Here is a 15,097-nt window from a genome sequence, read left to right as displayed (position 1 = left end):
GAGGAAAAAAGATAAGGGCTACATGTAATATTACATAGATTGCATCATTTTAGAGCTGCTAAAGGAAGCTCTAAAGCCCACAGCTTTCCAGATAGTTAAGGTGAACAACAAATTCTTAATTCCCTCTGCAGAAACCAGAGTAGAAACAAAAGAAATTTAGTAAATCCCGTCTTCCAGGCAGTATCCAATTCATTAATTCATTATGTTTGTAACCTGTCAAATCATTTTTAATCTAATTGTCTCTTGGATAATATAGCCTATTTGCTCACAAGGTCCCAGAAAATCTCTCCAGTGTCTAGTACAGATTCTGTAGAGACTTTTTTTTTTTTTTAAATTCCTAATTCAAATCTCTAGGGTTGGGAGCAAATCTAGTCTGGGATGACAACAGCTCTTCTGGAGCTGCCTCAGCACTTGGGAGAGTAAGTGGAATAAAGGCAATTAAGTACAGTAATTTTCAAAATGCAAAAGGCATTGCAATAGAAAACTCAAACTGGATTTTTTTATACCCCAAATTCAATTCTAGGCAGATGTTAGAAGAAATGTGTGTGAGTTTGTTTTCTACTGAGATGTTAATAGATTAAATAATTTAACGTACAATTTACCATGTACAGGCACTATTCTAAGAGCTTTACAAATATTAGCTCATTTAATCATCAGAACAACCCTAAGGGGTAGGTGTTCTAATTTAAATGACACAGGCAGAGAGAGGCCCAAAATCAAACAGGTATTAAGTTACAGAGATGAGATTCAAACACTGGAAGTCTGATTCCCAAGTCTGAGCTCTTAACCACTATACTAAGCTGTATAAAGTGTATTATTTGTTTAATTCCTTGTATCCCTAGGATCAAAAATACCACAGATACATTTTACTTAGTTTTTCTTAGAATGGAGGCTAGGTACAAACTTCACTTAATTGCAAGTACAAAGGATCGTACACTAATTCCTCTCCCCTCTCTTTACAAAATAAGAAACAGACCCAGCAATGCTAAATAACATTTAGTATTATATTCTAGTGGCCTATTCTGATGATTTTTCCAATTTACCATGCTTATTACTTTACACTTTTATCACTACACAAATAAGTTATAATTTTGAGTTTGGTAAGGGTTCCTAGCTTCTATTTTCTTTTTCTTAGAGAATGTTGAGCTTTATCTGCTGAATTTATGTTATTTCCTCTAAAAAGAATGTTTTTACTTAAGTCTTTAGATCTTATCAAAAAGGATGAAAGAGGGAATTCCCTGGCAGTCTAGTGGTTACGACTCCTCACTTTCACTGCTGAGACTGCGGGTTCGATCCCTGGTTGGGGATCCTGCAAGCTGGGCGGCCAAAGAAAAAAGCAAAATGACAACAACAACAGCAAAAAGATGAAAGAAAAATGTACAAATCCTTCCTATTTTCAAATCAATAAAAAATTACCAAACCCAAAACAGATTACATGACCTCCTAGATGTTTTTAATTTCATGCCACTATCTAATCTTTTCATTGCAAATCCTATCACAGAACACTTATCTAAACATTTCCTTCAGTTATTCTACCAAATGTTTTTACTTTTACTGATATGCTTTCCTTAAGTATTTATCACTCATAATTGGAATTATGTTTTATATTAGGACATTTTCCATTCACACTCACTGATGTCAGTAAGTTAATAAAATTACTTACAATTAAAGCAGTTATAGGGCTGCCCTGCTGGCACACTGGTTAAGAATCCGCCTGCCGGGCTTCCCTGGTGGCGCAGTGGTTGAGAGTCTGCCTGCCGATGCAGGGGACACGGGTTCGTGCCCCTGTCCGGGAAGATCCCACATGCTGCGGAGCAGCTAGGCCCGTGAGCCATGGCCGCTGAGCCTGCGCATCCGGAGCCTGTGCTCCACAACGGGAGAGGCCACAACAGTGAGAGGCCTGCGTACCGCAAAAAAAAAAAAAAAAAAAAGAATTCGCCTGCCAATGCAGGGGACACAGGTTCAAACCCTGGTCTGGGAAGATTCCCACATGCCGCGGAGCAACTAAGCCTGTGCGCCACAACTACTCAGCCTGCGCTCTAGAGCCTGCGAGCCACAACTACTGAGCCTGCGAGCCACAACTGCTGAGGCCCACACGCCTAGAGCCCGTGCTCCACTACAAGAGAAGCCACCGCAATGAGAAGCCCGCGCACCGCAACAAAGAGTAGCCCCCACTCGCCGCAGCTAGGGGGAGCCCGCGCGCAGCAACAAAGACCCAAAGCAGCCAAAAAAAAAAAAAAAATTAAATTAAAAAAAAAGCAGTTACAAAGACTGTTCTTAGTAGAAGTCAAAAAATTTTAAAGTAACTTAAACATGGGACAAAGGCAAGCACCAAGAAAAAATATTATATTTTCTATTTGAGGAATGGACAGTGTTTAGATGAACAACAAAGGACAGGAAGAACACATTAATGATATATCCTGCATTGTTCTCATACACTGCTAGTGGAGTAAAAATTGAGGCAACCTTTCTGGAAAGCATTTTGTCAATACACAATGAGCTATAAATGTTCATATACATTGAATCAGTAACCTCTCTCCTAGAATTCTTCACTAAAGAAATAGAAATGAGGGCAAGGATTATATATAAATATGTTTATAATAAAATTATATATACCATACAACAATGAAAAAATCAACATTTATTGATAATAAAGTAGTGCTTAAAATATCAGTTTTTGGGAATTCCCTGGCAGTCCAGTGGTTAGGACTCGGCGCTTTCACTGCCGAGGGCCTGGTTCAATCCCTGGTCGGGGAACTAAGACCCCATAAGCCACGCAGCGAAGCCAAAAAAAATAAAATAAAATATCAGTTTTTGGAGCTACACAGACCTGGATCTAGCCACTTACTACATGCATTTATTGGGACTCTAAAAATGTAAATAACAGATATTAAATTATCTTGAAGGGAAAAAAAGAGATGTATCTGTAAAGATACAGAGCATCTCACAGGACCCTATGGCAGAATGAGGCTAAGCTTCAAGAAGAAACTGGAATTATAAACTGGACGGTCACAGGACCATCTCTTCTCTTTACATATCCACTTCATTCTTCTTTTTCTGCAGACTAGTTTCTCTGTTCTTCAGTCCACATGGTAGATAAAGCTTTCTGAATTCACTACTTCTTCATTGAGGAACCTGCCCAAACAGTACTCTTCTCAGTTCCTGATGGGCAAGAACACGTAGAGAAAATATGGCAGCCCTATAGGTGAGGGAACCTTCAGAGGGCTGGGAACTCGGCAGACTCTCCGAAAGGTGTCTACTTCTTCAGGTGTGGGACCATGGGCTAGTTTTATAGTCTCTTTGCAATGCAGTTTCCTTGTTTATAAAGATAATAATATCAACAGTAAGGACAACCCTATAGTATAAAAAGTATTTTGCAGGAATATGAAAATATTTCATTCATTAATAGTTTTCTAGGAATTTTTACTGATAGAAAATTTATGACATAATGTATTACTCAGAATTCTTTAGAGAAAAAGAACCAATAGGATGTATATGTATACATATATATTGAGAGATTTATTATAAAGAATTGGGTTTATATTGGATTTATTTTAAGGATTATGGAGGTTGGCAAATCCAAAATCTTCAGGGTATGAAAGCAGCCTGGAGACCCAGGGAAGACTTGACGTAGCTCAAGTCCAAAGGCAGTCTGCTAGCAGAATCCCTTCCTCCTTGGGGGAGGACAGTCTTTTTTCTCTTAAGGCCTTCAACTGATTGGATAAAGCTCCACCCACATTATGGAAGGTAATCTACTTTATCCAAAATCTACTGATTTAAATGTTAGTGTCTTTTAAAAATATCCTCACAGAAACATCTAGAATAGTGTTTGACCAAAAATCTGCGTACTGTGGCCTAACCAAGTTGACTCAAAATTCACCATCACATTATATTAAATAAAAAAAGAATAAAGTCCGCATACAATATGGTCCCAATTATTTCAAAATTGTAAGGAAATAAAGTTAACACTAGCTTTTTCCTATTCTTCTATTTTCCAAGCCTTCTATAAGGTTCGGTACTTATCCCGTTTATCTTTAGTAGCATTTAACAATATTAACTACTTTCCTTTTCCAGAATACCCTCTCTTTCTTTCACTTGTAGTTTATAGTATATTCTTTTTATGATACTGTCCAATCTATATGCCTCTCTTCTGCAAACATCCCCACTTAGACCCAGCAGTGTGGCCCTGGAGACATGCTCATACTGTGTGATCCTGCTCTCTTGACCACAGCCCCTGAATCAGACACTTGGCTCTAGGGAAGCAAATCCATTGGCTGGGCTGAGCCGATCAGATTCTTTTTCCTAATAGTAATAAAGTCAGAAAGTCAGTCAGTCTCTGTTACGTGCTTGAATTTGGAAATGACATAGAACTAGGGGTGAGGCTGACATACACATGCCAAAGTACAGACAGAAAAGAAAGAAGCAGAAATGAGAGACCATGCAACCTCAAGAAACAAAGATGGATGGCATGCCTTTAGTTCTGATAGCATTCCAGAGCCTAGCTCCAATCCCTCATGAGACCTGGTAGCACTTTCTTATCCTTGACTTCCACGAGACAGCCCCCCTCTAGCCTTCAAATAACGTTTTTTGGTTTTTTTGTTTGTTTGTTTGCTTGCTTAAGCTAGTTCAAATGGGTTACTAGAACACTGCACCCCCACAACACACACACACACACACACTCACACACACGCTGCCTTAGTTAGACAATCCCTAAGATATCCTCTTAACCTCTCGAACTGCTACTTGTCAGATTCTGTTCCAGGTTCTTTTTACTCTATCCATTCCTTAAATATTGATGTCTTTAAATTTTTTTTTCCTATAGACCCTCTGTTCTTCTTACTCTGTATCCTCACTGAGGGCAATATCATCCACTCTAATCACTTTGTTCTGCACGTCTATGTTGTTGACACCAAACCTGTCCAGGTCTCTTTCATGTATACAGCTGCCTCCTAGATAGTTGCAAATGGCTGTCTTACAGACATGTCAAATTCAACGTATCTAAAACAGAACTCATCTCCTCCACGCTCCTGCCCCTTTCCACAAATCTGACCTGATTTCAATATCTTCTATCTCTATAAATCAAACTAATATTTCTCACCTTTCCAAATATCTGGAAATTTGGGAATAATCCTTTATTCCACTTTTTCCTCTTTACAACCACACCCAGTTAATCACCATGCCTTGTCAGTCTACCTCCTAATAACTCTCAAATTCACCATTTCTCTCTACTGCCACCTAAAGGTCAGGGGCCAGCAAAGTCTTTTTCTGTAAAGAGCCAGAAAGTAACTATCTTGGGCTTTGTGGACTATACAATCAAGGTCACAATTACTCAACTCTGCTGTTGCAGCACAAAAGCACCACAGACAATTATGTAATGAATGAACACGGCTGTGTTCCAATAAAGCTTTACTGTATAGCCCCTAAAATTTTGAGTAATATAATGTACACGTGTCACAAAATATCATTCTTCTTTCGACTTTATTCAACTATTTAAAAATGTGAAAACCATTCACAGTTCACAAGTCATATAAAATCAGGCAGCAGGCCTGTCTGCAGTCTCCTGATCTAGGTCCCCATCATCTCTCCCTTACACTGGCAGAGTAACCTCTTACTAGGCCTGGCTTACCTGCCTCCAGTCTTGCTTCTCTCCAGTCCATTTTCCATCCTACAGACACAAGAGTATTTCTAAAACACCAATCTAATCTCCTTGAGCAAACAGACCATATTTGTTTTAGTCACTCTGATATCTGGAGGGCTTATGTTATTGCCTAGTACTTATTAGAAATGTGAAGAGATCATATTTGTGGAATTGAATGTCATTACCTTGATTAAAGCTTTTCAGTCAATGAGAAGGAAAAAAGTGTACAACTACAACAGAACTAATATACTTGTCATTATTCTCAGCTGAGATGATTTTCCCTATAGAGAACAGATGAGACTATCCTACAGATTATTAAACTAATGGCGAGTTGAACAAAGTTTATATGTGATCAATGTATAAAAACCAAGGGCATTTCTATATTCCAGCTACAAAAAGTTAGAATATTTGAATTTTAACAAGATATCATTTACAACAGTAACAAAAATAAATAAAGTAACTAGAAATAAATCCAACAAAAGATATGCTTGATCCATATGGAGAAAATTACAAAACTTCATGAAATGCATTTAAGAAAACATAAATAAGATTTACCATATTCAAACATAAGAAAATTCAAAATTGTCAGGCTATCAATTCACTCCATATTAATTTATAAATTCATTGCAATTTCAGTGAAAGTCCAGACAGGTTTTTACATGGAAATTAAAGGGGTGGTTCTAAACTGTATATTGAAAACAAATATTCAAAAATAGCCAACACAGTCTTGAAGAATATGATAGAGAACTTTCATAAACAGATACCAAGACTTATTCTAAAGCAACTATACCAATTAAGAAAGATGATAATATTGCTAAGGAGAGAGACAAACAGGCCAGTGAAACAAAACAGAGAACCCAGAATTAGACCCATACATATATGGGAACTTGATATGTAACATAAGTGGCATTATAGATAAGTGGAGAAAGGATAAACTATTCAAAAATGGCACAAGGTCAGTTAATTATTTATATAAAACATTACATCAGATCCATACCTCACAGCACGTACAAGGCAACTGAAGGTGGATCAAAAACTTAAATGTGAAAGGACAACTTTATCTTTCCAATTAATAAAAAAAACCACAAAAGGATTTTTCTTTTAGAACTAGACAGAATCGAAAGTACACGAAGACAGATAAATAAAAACAGCAAGAATTCTGAAAAACTATAAAACTACAATAAATGTAATAGTATAGTACTTGCACAAAATATTAGATATATCAATTCTAAATCAAATTATGGACATAGACCCAAATATATACCTATACTTAATATATGATAAAAGTGACAGTTCAAGTCAGTAGGGAAAAATGGATTATTCAATAAATGGTGCCATTGGGAAATATCAAGTTGGATTCCTTTCTCAAAACAAGAGATGATTCAAAAATTTAAGCATAAAAAATGAAACCATAAAAGTACTATAAGAAACCATGGTAGAGGGGGCTTCCCTGGTGGCACGGTTGAGAATCTGCCTGCCAATGCAGGGGACACGGGTTCGAGCCCTGGTCTGGGAAGATCCCACATGCCGTGGAGCAGCTAAGCCCATGCGCCACAACTACTGAGCCTGCGCTCCGGAGCCTGTGCTCCGCAACAAGAGAGGCCACGACAGTGAGAGGCCCGCGCACCGCGATGAAGAGTGGCCCCCGCTCACCGCAACTAGAGAAAGCCCTCACACAGAAACGAAGCCCCAACACAGCCAAAAATAAATTAATTAATTAAATTAAAAAAAAAGAAACCATGGTAGAAAGCCATCCTAATATTACACAAAATTGCGAAACTATGAAATAAAAGATTGATACATAGGGCTTCCCTGGTGGCGCAGTGGTTGAGAGTCCGCCTGCCGATGCAGGGGACGTGGGTTCGTGCCCCAGTCCGGGAAGATCCCACATGCCGTGGAGCGGCTGGGCCCGCGAGCCATGGCCGCTGAGCCTGCGCGTCCGGAGCCTGTGCTCCGCAACGGGAGAGGCCCGCGTACCATAAAAAAAAAAAAAAAAAAGATTGATACATAAAAAGAAAAATTTCTCCTTGGGAAAAAAGTCAGAAGAGAAGTAATGATTAGGGAAACATACTTCCAAATCACACCACAGTCAAAAGGCAAATTTCACCACTACATAAAAGGCTTCAAAAACTAGTAAGTGGGCTTCCCTGGTGGCGCAGTGGTTGAGGGTCCGCCTGCCGATGCAGGGGACACTGGTTCGTGCCCCGGTCCGGGAGGATCCCACATGCCGCGGAGCAGCTGGACCTGTGAGCCATGGCCGCTAAGCCTGCATGTCCGGAGCCTGTGCTCCGCAACGGAAGAGGCCACAGCAGTGAGAGGCCCACGTACCGCAAAAAAAGAAAAAAAAAAACTAGTAAGTAACCCAAGAGGAAAAAAAAATACGTCCACACAAAAACTTACGCAAAAATATCCATGGCAACACTATTCAGAATAACTAAAAAGTGAACTCAAATGTCCAACAACAGATGAAAGCATAAATAAAATGTGGTATATCCATCCAATGGAATATTACTCTGCAATAAAAAGGAATGAATTACTGATACATGCTATAATATGGATGAATCTTAACACATTATGCTAAGTGAAAGAAGCTATTCACAATAGACTACATATGTACGCTTCCATTTGCATGAGATGACAATAGTAGGCAAATCTCTAGAGTGGATTAGTAGTTGCCTAGGGGTGCCTAGGGATTGGGGGAAAATAGAGAACAACTGCTATGGGTATGGGGTTGCTTTGGGGGATGATGAAAATGTTCCAAAGTTGATTGTGGCGATGGTTGTACAATACTATGAATACACTGAAAGCCACTGAATTGTATATTTTAAATGGATGAATTGTATGGTATATGAATTACATCTCAGTAAGCTATTATATGTTAAAAAAAAAAAAAACAGTAGAGGTAAGAGAATTTCTGTTTCTGCCCATAAATGATTAACTGTTGTAAAAGAAAACAAAGCTATTCCACTGTAAACAACAAGAAAACTAGACAAATTATATGAAAGAACTGTTTTCAGATACTGGAAAACAAATAGCACAGGACTGTGATTCATGAGAAAAGGGAAAACAAATGAGATGAGCCCTATGACTGCCCTGGCTTGCTGCTAGAGGCAGTCTCCAGGCTGTAGCACAGGAGGAGGAAGCAAAACAAAGTCCAACAGTCTCACTGAGTTGAGGGGAGAGAAACAGGAGTTCCCAGAGGTCAAAGCAGCAATAATTTTCAAGAGAGTACTGGAGAGAGGACTCTGCACAGAGAAAGAGCCCCGTGGGGGTGAAGGGGTCTCTGCAAATCACTGGCTGAGTACTAACCTGTGCACACACGGGATGAAAATCCATCAGGCTTTTCTATTGGAAAGCAGTAGGCCAAATAATTCCCAAAGCTTACACAGGCCTGTAATTGCTTTCCCACCAGGCAGAGTGCTGAGGGAATTGGGTAGTCTTTGGAAGGTTATCACCTTAGAAGTGAGGCTAAATTAGCTCTAGACTATGGTTATTCTAGACCCACTCTAGCAAGCCTAAAAAGATTAAACTGACAAGTAATTTAATTGTACACTCGACCAAAGACCCAATAGGAACTTCCAGATATAAAATATATAGTATCTAAAATCATATCTCATTCTACTTGATGAGTTTACCAGAAAACTAGGCATTGCAGAAGACCAGTGAATTTGAAGTTGTAGCAATAGAAACTATCCAAAATGAAGCACAGAGAGCAGAAACACTGCAATCGTCATCATCATCTTCTTCATCATCGTCATCATCATCATCATAGCATTAGTGATTTACAAGTGACCAGTGTTAAACAAATCTAACATACATGAGATTGAAGTTCCAGAAGGGGATGATGTGAGAGAAGAAGGCAGAAAAAAATATTTCTAGAAATAATGCTGGAACACTCTACAAAAATAATAATGTATTCTGAGTATTATAACATATGTAGATGTAAAATGTACGACAACAATAATACAAAGGAGGGAGGGCTTCCCTGGTGGCGCAGTGGTTGAGAGTCCGCCTGCCAATGCAGGGGACGCGGGTTCGTGCCCTGGTCCGGGAGGATCCCACATGCTGCAGAGCGGCTGGGCCCGTGAGCCATGGCCGCTGAGCCTGCGCGTCCGCAACAGGAGAAGCCACAACAGTGAGAGGCCCGCGTACCGCAAAAAAAAAAAAAAAAAAAAAAGTTGGGAAAAGGGAAAAATGAAGTATACTATTGCTATACTTGAAATGGTATAACATTATTTGAAGGTAGAGCAAGGACTTAAAGAAAAAAAAAGAAAACCAAAGAGGTATAGTTTTTAAAAATTAGTAAAATACCAACAATCTGATAGGAAAAAAAATAGAGAAAGTCTTTGAACTGGCAGTACTGGAATAGTCAACTTTTAAATAAATTATGCTGTTAATATACTGGAACATCATGCACATGTGAAAAAAATCAGATAGCTCTCTGTATAAAACATGGAAAATGCTAATACGGAGAGGCAATATAACAGTAGTATAGTGTCACTTCATAGCAGAACTGCCTGGGTCTGAATCCAGGCTCTGTTAGGTACTTCCAGAGTCATTTTGGGCTAGTTACTTATCTTCCCTCTGCCTCAGTTTCTTCTGCAAACCAGTGACAATACTCATGGGATTTTATGGAGATTAAAAGTCATGTAAGGCATTTAGACAATCGCAAGCACAAAATTAGTATTCATTAATTTTTGGGTAAAAGAAAAGGAAAATCTCCCCAATATATTTCTACATTAAAAAAGCAAGGTCCAGAACGGTATGTTGCCATTTGTATGAAAAATAAACTATATAAATATATGCCTACAAAAGTAAAGACTATCTCTATAAGACTAAATAAGAAACTTCTAACAATGAATCCCTCTGGAAATGAGATTCTCATAGCTGTGGAACAGAAAAAGAAGAGAAACTGTACTCTCCTCTTCATATTTTTATGTAAATATTGAATTTTCTACAATCTATTACCTGTTCAAATAAATTAATTTAAAATGAAGATTTAATAATAAGTACTTACAAAATCAGGAAAATGTGCATTTCAAACACAAGTATCATACTAGGTAAAAATAAATAAAGTAGCGAACCAATTTGATTTTTTAATAAACTGTGTTTCTTCCAAGAATTACTATAATGATCAGTTTCCTTGGCTCTTGAAGTCTTTTCTGGTCTCTCTCATTTGTGACCTACTTTTCTAACTGTTATGTCTTGCCTTTCTTTTATTGTTTCATGATCTCACAGATATCTTCCTTTTTAATCTACAATAAACTACATTATGATGGAATATCTTATGTTCTTTTTTTCCCCAAAGACTTCATTATGCTTAATTTTTTATTTATATTAGGAAGATAGAGGAAAGGAAAGGTGATCAAATCAGCATTTGATTTCAGTCAACAACTTAATGTTTAAAAGAAATATTTGTCACTATTGCACATGTATGTACACATTATTTTCTCAAGGTATATAAAAGCTGTTTTTGTATTTTAAGAACACACATATCTATTTCAAAAATTTTATTATTGCAAAGATTATTTAAAAATCACAAAGTATGATATGAAAAGAGTTTTCTCTGTAAGCTCTGGAGTTTGTCTGTAAGTTTAAAGACAGCTTGTGGGACTTCCCTGGTGGAGCAGTGGTTAAGAATCCGCCTGCCAATGCAGGGGACACGGCTTCGAGCCCTGGTCCGGGAAGATCTCACATGCTGCGGAACAACTAAGCCCGAGTGCCACAACTACTGAGTCTGCGCTCTAGAGACCGGGAGCCACAACTACTGAGCCCTCGCACCACAACTACTGCCCGCACGCCTAGAGCCCATGCTCCGCAACAAGAGAAGTCACTGCAATGAGAAGCCCGCGCACCGCAATGAAGAGTAGCTCCCGCTCGCTGCAACTAAAGGAAGCCCGCGTGCAGCAATGAAGACCCAATGCAGCAAAAAATAAATGAATAAATAAATTAAAAAAAAAAAAGACAGCCTGTGACTCACTAGCTATGTTACTCTAAGTCATTTATCCTTCCTCTATGTCAGTTTCCTAATCTGTAAACTTGTATTAATAGTAGGACCAAACATTGGGATGTTTTAAGAGCAGACTAAATGAGGTAATAAACATTTCAAACAATGTCTGACCCATAGTAAGACCTTAATAAATGTTAATAAAGATAATAATATAACTATTATTATTATTAAAAGTAGTGAAAGCATATGCCCTAGTTGGGAATGGTAACCCTATAGGTAACACGTATAGGTTACCTATAGGTAACCCTATAAAATGTGAGATGTCACTAATTTTTTAAAAATGAAATTCATCTAAAACTTGCTTAATGTTATTAAATTAAATATATAATTAGAACTCATTATATGCCATATTATTTAAAAATTAAGACTTTATTTCTGGAAAGAACATGCAGACATAAATACAAAAGGAGTGCTTTATTTTTTATTTTAGATTATTCTTCAAAAGACTATGTTCTTAATATCTGATGTCCCTTACTTCTTTTTTTTTTCCCAATTCAGACTACAAAAAATTCCAACAAATAATATGAGAGCAATAATCATTATCTTGGCCAATGGATCAAGCTATTTAATACCTGGAGAAATGCCATAACACTTTCTATCTTGCATTACTGGAAAAAATTCTTCCAGCATATCAAATAATTGTTTGGAGCCATACTGTTTCAATCTCCCTTTTTGTATTATTAACATATCTTTACAAGATTCAAAGAATCGAACTGCAAAAGAACTGAGACAGCAATGTTGTAGAAATATAAAATATATTCTAAGGATCAAGAGTTGATTTTACTGGCTGGAGGTTGGTTTGTTCGTTCTGCGGACCAGTCCCTTAATTTAAGAAAAAAGTTAATAACTATGAAGAATCTAAGGGGACTTCCCTGGTGGCGCAGTGGTTAGGAATCTGCCTGCCAGTTCAGGGGATACAGGTTCGATCCCTGATCCAGGAAGATCCCACATGCCGCAGAGCAACTAGGTCCATGTGGCACAACTACTGAGCCTGTGCTCTAGAGCCCGTGAGCCACAACTACTGAACCCACGTGCCACAACTACTGAACCCGGGCGCCTAGAGCCTGTGCTCTGCAACAAGAAAAGCCACCGCAATGAGAAGCCCGCGTACCACACGAGGAGTAGCCCCTGCTCGCTCCAACTAGAGAAAGCCCACGCACAGCACTGAAGACCCAATGCAGCCAAAAATAAATAAATAAATAAAATTTAAAAAAAAAAAATCTAAGGAATCAGACTTCCTTGATATTTTTGAAGGGACTGAAGAAAGTACATTTTTTCCTCAAAAATATTTGGGGAATTTCAGTAAAATGCAACACCCCTCACTTATCTAATGGATCAGAATCTCTGGGGGTAAGGTGCAGAAACTGCACGTTACAGAAGCCCCAAGTGATTTTTCTGGCTTACTGTCATTTTAAGAACAAATGAATAATGAAACAGAAAAGGTTCATTTAAAAGGCTCCATGTGAGTGAACCTTGTCCAGATTTCAAGTTAAGAACATGAAGTGAGGAGTGAGTGAAGTAGTTGTCTCAAGCCAAAGGGATGGCATATGAGATAACTCAGTTTCCAGAGACGTTTCAGCATCCTAGGCACTAGAAATAAACACACCTGTCCTGAATAAGCAGTAGGAGCACAAGCAGATGGAAACAACTGTCAACCAAAACTGCTATTAATTAGAAAAACACTAGGCTTGCATTGTTTAATTCTTATCCCACTTTCCAATATATATTTTTTTCATTACCCACTCTGGAAATATAAGCCTTCTAAGTACTATAATACTAACTGGCAGAGAAGAGGACCAAAACACCTTAAGCAAAGGAAGGTACTTTTGTTTTCAATCAAAACAAGGATTTTTTTAAAAAGTAAAAAATTTAAAAAGTCATTTTGGTTTTTTGTACTGCATTATTACAACCAAACATTTATAAACACAGAACTTTCATGTAGAGGAGTCTTTCTTTCAAAACAACTAACCAGGGCTTCCCTGGTGGTGCAGTGTCCCGATGCAGGGGACACGGGTGCGTGCCCCGGTCCGGGGGGATCCCACATGGCGCGGAGCGGCTGGGCCCGTGAGCCATGGCCGCTGAGCCTGCGCGTCCGGAGCCTGTGCTCCGCAACGGGAGAGGCAGCAGCGGTGGGAGGCCCGCGTACCGCAAAAAAAAAAACAACTAACCAAAGACAATCATTCAAATTTTGGAAGTTTATTCAAACTTAGAGTGGACACGTAAAAGAAGAAACAATTTTCCAAGATTAATTCTAATGTAACTGGTCAGTTTCCACATCTGTAAAATGACAGTTTGAGACTAGGTGATTTTTAAAGTCCTGTCTAGCTCAAATTCTAAAACTGTAAGATATATAAATTCCTCAAACTTTGAATTAAATATACTAGGTTGTTCAAAAACTGTAATGTAAGCATATTCTGATAATTCAAATAACCCTGAAGTGTTAAAATATTGATAGCTGCATCCCATAAACAATCCAGCAGTACTGTTTTCAGACTTCCGGTTAGCATGTGTTCTGAATGAATGATGAGCGACAACTACTTTCTCTTTCTTGGACTGCTAATATTAATAGCTTGCAACATAGCTACTCAACGAGGAGTTACAAAAGGCTCTATCATTATGGAATCTGGAAAATCCATAAAAATAAGAGAAACATCATTAGCTAACCAGTTAATATGATAAGTCAATGACAGTCTTAAATTCTGAAGCATTTAGATTAAATAAACTTGAGATATTTATCTATTATGCAAAACAGGCAGCACTAATTTACAATCTGAATATTACTGTGTATCTCCTTAGGTTAAACAGGAAAAAAAAAACTGTTCATGGTACTCTTCCCTCATAATTCTGCCATTCTTACTATATACATTACATACTTTCCATGTTCCTGTAAGAGAGATGCACTGCACAGAAATGTCCATGAGGACAAGGGTTTATCTATACTGAAATTAAGCGTGAGATAAGTAAGCTTACCATAATGGAGTTTTATACAGAATGTGTATTTCTCAGTGTGAGATGATTTTGTGCTGTAATGGAAAAAAAATCAAGGAAGTCTGATTCTTTAGATTCTTCATAGTTATTAACTTTATTCTTAAATTAAGGGACTGGTCTGCAGAATGAACAAACCTCCTTACAATTTAAAAGGCAGATAACTAACACAACATTGTAAACCAACTATACTTTTTAAAATAAGAATTTTAGAAAGACAGATAAAAAATCAGTCTAAGAATAAATTTTGCTTCTATATAAAAAAAGAATTAGCTTTTAAATCTAAGTAACATTTACAGACCATGAAAAACTGAAAAATGGGAGGCCAGAAGAAGTAGGCAAAATATAAAAGTTTACTGTTAAAAACTCATCCCCAGCTGTCAGGCTGATCTTGCTGTCATATTTACCATTTTTACAAACCCACTAGTCTGACCAAGAACCCTAATTTTAAGAATAACTTTAAA

General features: G+C 37.9%; 1 protein-coding gene across 2 annotated transcripts in view; it reads right to left on the bottom strand.

Annotated features, from left to right (window-relative positions):
• SGPP1 (sphingosine-1-phosphate phosphatase 1) overlaps nucleotides 1–15,097 on the bottom strand; it is a 36,203-nt gene that overhangs the window by 19,566 nt on the left and 1,540 nt on the right. The window lies entirely within an intron of this gene.

Source organism: Tursiops truncatus, chromosome 2 (assembly GCF_011762595.2).
Source record: "Tursiops truncatus isolate mTurTru1 chromosome 2, mTurTru1.mat.Y, whole genome shotgun sequence".
In the NCBI taxonomy this organism is placed as follows: Eukaryota; Metazoa; Chordata; class Mammalia; order Artiodactyla; family Delphinidae; genus Tursiops; species Tursiops truncatus.
The sequence above is the reverse complement of the archived record's forward strand: the minus strand, read 5'-3'. Positions and strand labels throughout refer to the sequence as shown.